This window comes from Athene cunicularia (genome assembly GCF_003259725.1).
Source record: "Athene cunicularia isolate RWA chromosome 5 unlocalized genomic scaffold, athCun1 chr5_part4, whole genome shotgun sequence".
Lineage (NCBI taxonomy): Eukaryota > Metazoa > Chordata > Aves > Strigiformes > Strigidae > Athene > Athene cunicularia.
In genome coordinates this window covers 733,840-740,460 of record NW_020799104.1, presented here as the reverse complement: position 1 = coordinate 740,460, position 6,621 = coordinate 733,840, and positions in this window count along the sequence as shown.

The following is a 6,621-nucleotide window of genomic DNA, read 5'->3' as shown; positions in this document are numbered from 1 at the left end:
ATAGAAGACCTAAATGTTAGAACCAGTGGTAAAGGACAGTAAAAACCATCGATGGCGATCAGGTTCCGAGTGCTTTGAATCAGAGCCCTAAGCAGGCACACACCCATGGCAAGACACAGCTATAGCCACCCGTGACCTACGCTATGCAGAGCTGTGCACACGTACCGTACAGCAGATCTAACCCTGCAACGTTCACAATTCAAGGGAGTGTTTGATTTTTTTTTTTTTTTTTTTTTTTTATCGGTGAAACTATTCAGGAACAGAGGCACTGTGCTAGACAGTAATAATTTGCAAGATCGGGCCATAAATAGGGCTCTCACCCTGCAAACATTTATTCACGTGCCAAGTGTTAAGACTGTGACTAATCTAATTTGAAATCAAGGGGATTACTCATAGTAGTAACATTAAACTCATGCATGTTTGCAGGATCAGGGCCTAAATGATTAATCACCACTGCAGCTAGGCACTATTGGGCACACCATCTACTGCTTACAATACTTCAGCACTGTATACGTTCAGATCCGTCCCGGAGAGGGTGCGTTGCTCGGCTGTAGTGAAGAATGAGCATCATATTCTGCTTAACGAGGAGGTACGCACCGCACTTTGCTATCTGTATGCTCGAATCTGAGTTTTGCCATGCTGATGAGCCTCCCAGAGGCCCTGGCTAATACCACTGGGGGCAAATTCAGTCATTTGAGCAAGAAGTTGTGGATGGGCAGCCTGCCTCAGGTGGGCACCTCACGTGTCACTTCTTTCCATGTAAGGGCTACACACCTACTATGGCTGCAAGTGTATCTGCAGACTGCTGATTACGCCAAGTTCAGCATCAGCGTGCGCAGAGGCTCCACCCTTAGTTCCGAGGGGAAAATCAGAGGGAAGAATGAAAGCACGGCCATTATATGCATCATTCATTCATGCTTTCATTCATCTTTGTATTCCTGTTGATATTATTATTATTTTGCAAAAGATGGCTTGGTCCTGTTCAGACTGGCCCATTCTTTGGTATTCATTTCTGCGGGTGCTCAGCACCCACTAATGACATTCTACTGCAAAACCGACTGACCTTTGAGCTTGAGCCCCCACATCTGCTTGCAGCAAACTATTGAGTCAAAGGAAGCGAAGTGCACATGTGCACTAAGACATGTGCAGAGGCAAGAAGGTTTCCAGACAGCTTGCTGGTAAGATAACTGGCTGACTCCAGGTGACACAGGGTATTGGCTGAACCCGAGCTACACCCATGCACCATACAGGTGACTTCTCTTGACAGCTTTTGGGAACGGAGTGATGCACACACTTCTTGCATTTTACAAGGGCGCCTTTCGTCCAAACCCCACTATCTCTGGTTTAAATACAACATTTCTGAGTTCTCTAAAAATAAACAGTTCAATGTTGTTCTAGAAACATAAGTACTCAGGAAAAATCAGTAATGACTAACTGAGGGAAGGTAGGAAACAGTTAAAAAAACAGGATTAAGTTACCTGGAGGAAGGAAAGTGAATGCAGTCAAATTAAAACAAGCAACTTGGTTATCTGCCCCAATAAGTCACTGCTACAAAATCCCTTTAGCCCAAACTGTTCTGGACTAACTTTTTTACATCTTGGGAGTGGGGGTGGTGGTGAACAGAGAGAAGGCTCTGGAGCATGGGCACTGGCTGGCTGCAGAGAGGAGGAGGGTCTGGGGGAGAGGTCAGGGCTCTGGAGAGGTGAAAGGGATTAGAGGGAGGGGCTTGAAAGGTGGCAAGAAACAAAGGCAGGGGAGTAGACGTGCAGCCCTGCCCCAGGAATGTGATGGGAGCCTTGGTGGAGCATGAAGGACAGGTAGGCAGTGAAGAGAGCGAGTTAGAAACTTTCTCCCTTCCTGCCGTGTCAGCAGAATATGTTAGTCGGGGGGAATCTGCGTTGGTCTCTCTGCCCTTCTGCTGGGCATCGAGCCCAACTCTAGCCAGAGCCACTCGGAGCTGTGCAGACAGTGTTTTCCTTCATGTGACATTTTCGTTCAACCAAAAATGAATCTCTGAATTTGGCAACCCCCTCCCCGACGCACCAGGAGCAGCATGGGGCTGGACCTTGGCTCTCATTCCCTGTCTTGCCTCCCTGCACCTGGTACAATCACGCCTCACAGCACTGCCACGCTCCTACTTGGTCTCTCAAATTACCTCCGAGTGTGGGGTGGGAAGGAGGAAGGTAAAGCTGTGGAGATGGACACGTGGGAGGAGAGCTTCGAACAGCCACGTGTGGAGAGGAAGAGGAGCATGTCAGAAGACATGGAGATACCAAGTCTGGGCATAATGGAGGGGATTTCAGAGGAACTGGGACACTAGGGGAGTAAAAAGAGCTAGAAGGAATATGGTGGATGAAAGCAGTGAAGAGAAGTGGAAGAAGCTGAGCAGTTTGACTTCACAAACTTCACAACCAACACGCATACCTCACAGGGCTTGGGAGTGCTTTGTTTCAGGTCTCCTGCTCTTCATACATGCTCCCTTCACATTTGCCCTCTCCACTTTTCAGAGCGTGCTCAGTGGCTTCAGGCTACTTCCCAGTCCTTGCCCAGGTCCTCTCTGGCACTCCAGGCTGGTACCTGCAAACACCGGAGGATAAAGGAGAGGGAGCAGCGTGCAGCAGTGAACCAAACGCAGTTGGGCTCTGGGCAAGGAAAAGGTTCTTTTTTTTGGGGGGGTGTGTGGGTGTGAACAAGAAGACTGGATGTTCCAAAACTTTGCTTAGAGGGAATTAAATTTCAAAATTTCCTTTCAGGAAGTAGAGGAGCAGAGAGTGGCTGAAAGCCAGCATGGAAACCCCGGAGATGCAGAACTGTGTTGCACAGGCTCTTTGCAATGTGACTTCAGCTGTGCCCTCTGGGCGCCGTGCCACAACAGGGCCCTCACCTGCCCACTGGCACCCTCCCTCACCCACTACCAAAGGCACACTGGAAAGGAGCACAGAGGACTCCTGGACAAAGTCTAATGTCCCCCCTTGCTGCAGCAAAATACAAGGGAAGGTCACGCACAGCAAACAGGCTCAAGCTAGGCTTGGCCTACGTTCAAGTGCTGAGCCTACACACGTCAGACTAAAAGTCATCTTTGGCTTTTCCCTTTCTATACAGATCCACTCTGCAAGATGGCCTTGCTCATCTCTCCTAACGACCAGGAGATCACACGGATGTACACCACCAGGCTGTGGACGATTCCTGCAGCAAGAGATTACTACGGCCAAACCTCTGCCAGCAAACCAAATAACCCAAACTCCAGCTCTCAACATAGACCTTGCACTGTATCATGATATCAGCTTTTCCAAGCCGCTCCAACGGATAATCAATACAGCTACAGTCAACACAGTTAATACACTCAGAATAGATGCAGATAAATGCTGGATTTCCAATTTGTTGTCTGTGATTCTAATAATAGCACACCCAAAGAGAGTGTCTCAAGGTCTATTTATTAGGCTCCTCGCTTTTTGTCGTGCCATTCCCAGGAACTAATGCCAGCAGGACACAGTTAAGATTGTGCTGGGGAGGGATATTTCTTTTAGCATTTTGTTGCTGACTTCTCAGACATTGCAGTTCTGTAAATATCGGAGTTTTCTAGAAGAGCAGGGAGACCCCACGCTACCCGTGCAGCAACAAATGTTCAGAGCACCGAATAATGGTGAAAGCAAGCAGTTCAGTGCACACAGTGCTTTATGGTCACGTAAAGGAGAGCATCCTGTACACAAGGAGATTGCAGTCTAAATGAGGAACTATACAAAGAAGAACAATTAGAAACAGTGAGGGAGGATGGACAAGGCAGTTACCAAATTTAACTGTATGTGGGTCAAACACATCTTGCTTTTTAATCAAATTGGTATCTTGTGTTTAAAGACTACTAGTACTTACTGCAGAAGGCTCAGTCCTGGAAGAACCAGGAGATTTTCAGTCTGGATATGCTGTGTGGCACATGGGTTTAAGGGTATTAGAGGCCATAGGCTACACAGGCATCAAAGCACATGAGCAAGTGCTAGCCCCAGGTCAAAGGAAGATGTCTTTTTTCCCATGCGAGGGAGGGCTACCCTCACAACTTGAAGTCCCAAGGGAAATTTCCAGTCCTTGCACAGAGTGCAAGGAGTCTGAGGGATGGGGGATTTATCTGGAATTTAACAAAACCAGAATCATGATCAGCTCAGGCACTACCAAAGCCCTGGGAGCATAGTGAAAGGCATCCGTCCTGCATCCTACCTAGCCAAACATGTCTCTGGGGTGAGCTGGACTTCCCAAAGCTTTGCCTGTGCCACACATAAAATGTTGAATGGTGTGGTGTTGCTGTCAGCATCATGAAACAGTCATACAGTTTCTGGCAGGAGACCCCTATGCAGCAGCCTTGGATAGGATGTTCCAGGCTTTAGCATACTTCAGGCTGGGTTTGTTTCTGCTGATCTTCCCAACAATTTTATCATACGTGCACATCACTGTTGCATCAGAGCGTTGTTCAGGCTAGAAAGCCCTTTGCAGGTTTATTTCTACCTTCACTGCATTGTAGCTCGAAGTCTCAGAGAAGCCATTTTGGGCAAACTCATTCAAGAGATAAATCTGTTTCATACCACAGGTAGATCCAGCCTGCCTCCCCTCTTTCCTTTTGTATAAAACCTTGCAGCACCTACGTCCTGCTCGTACCTGGGGGGGGGGGGGGGGGGGAGGGAGAGATGGCCAGGTTACCTTCTGACCTGCATGACAGGGGATTTCTGCCTTTTACACGTGAGATTAAGGGGCTCGAAGGCCGAATCACTGAAGCTGAATAACAGTGGCTGTAGGCCCAGACCCCCCCTGCATTGGTTACAGGAGGGGGTGCTCCCTGTGATGTACCAGTTCACCACTATGAAGCAATCCAGCATCTCCCCCCCGTGCGCTGTGGGGACAGCGATGGTATTTGTTCTTTCTGCCTGGCTTTTTCCCTTGCCCTCGTCATCAGAGAGAGGAAAGGGAGGCAGGGTATAATGCAGGGACTGGGGTCAGAATCACACTCTGCAGCCCTGTCTGTAATAACTGGTGGCAGAGCCCTCGACTGCGTACGCTGGCTGGTGCCAGCCCACGGTGGGTGAAGGTCCGACTGCGTTGCCCTGACAGTCAGAGGGGACAGGTTGTGGCAGACGGGCATGAACTTGCAGGGCAGGCAAAAGTGAGGGGTGCTCACTCACAGCTGACAGCGCTTAGGACCACCCTGACCTCTCCTCTTTGACAAATCGGGCCTCGGCTGAGCTCCACTGCAGTCACTGGAATTACAGATGGTGAGCTGCACATTTTGATTTATATCCTGTGAAGTTATAAGCTGACTCCCAGCACATCTGGCCCCATTTTGGGTTGAGAAGATAGGACTTTAAAAAGCCAATAAAATAACTATTTGCTGTGAGATGCCCAGCCGGACAATCTTCTGCTCATCATGATTTCCTTCATGCAATGCATTGGGAAATCTGTTTGAAAGCAAGACTTTGCTGTGGTCGTTAGCAGTTCCTAGCCCTTTAATTCATCAGAGCACTCACAGGCACCTGATGAGACCACAGCAGGGCTGGGCTAAGGCATCCCCAGGGCTCCAGGTTCCCTGACCAGTGCTCAGCTCCTCTTCCCTCTGCTCTGGTTGCCCTTTGGCGCAACCCCCCAAACCCCGGTAAGGTGCCGTAGGGCAGAAGAGACAGCAGAAGCTGGGGAACTTACCACCACAAGGCGGGGTTCGGTCACATCGGGCTGAGAGATGGAGGCGGATGTCGAGCTTGCTTAGAAATAAATAATCTGTGTGTAAATATTCTTCTTAGCCATTAGTCGCCTCTCCTGTCTTGCCTAGTGGAAGAATTAAAAACATTTGGCAGCTGAGCGCATTTGCTACAAACCTTAAAAAAACCCCAACACAGCACCCCCAGAGCCAGTTAAGGCTTGAGCCTGAGTATTACTAACATCCTCCTGGCTTTGGCATTGCCACTGGCATTACTTTCCGTGGAGTTTGGGAGCAGGATTAGGCTCCCCGACTCTCCCCCCGACACCGCTTCAGCAGGAGGGAGCCGCAAAGAGGCCACAGGGGCATTTTAGGCCCCCACCGCTCCTTCACGTCTCCCCGTTTCCCTGTACACCAGCCCCACCGCCCAGCTCCCCCGTCACTACCCGTGTATTCTCCAGCAGCATTAACTTATGCACACACCATTCACCAATTGTTCAGCATTTTTGTCAATGAAGGCACATTTTATGAATTAGAAGAGCACATGCCCCCTTGTGGCTTCCCTTCGCTCCCTGCTCCACGCCGCCAGCACCCCCCCCCCCTCCTGCACCCCGGTAGGGGCACCCCGGCAAGGGGAGGCTTCTGCTGAAACCTGCACATGGGTTAAAAATAGCCCACGGCACCCCCGAAGAGATGGCCGGTGAGATTGAATGATGAGCTGAAAAGACAACGTGCAAGAAAAAAAATAAAGGGGAAAGAAAAAAAAAAAAGAAAAAAAAAAGCAGTTGCTTGAGGAGTTAAGGGATATTTATTTCTACAGGGTTTTAAGAAGGGTTTAGCTAATTGAATTGAACTGAAAAGCAAGGCAGCTGAGACATACGCAGAATGCAGTCCCCTGTTCATCCGTGGAGCAGGTACCGCACAGCAAATGGCTTCTGCCTGACCTA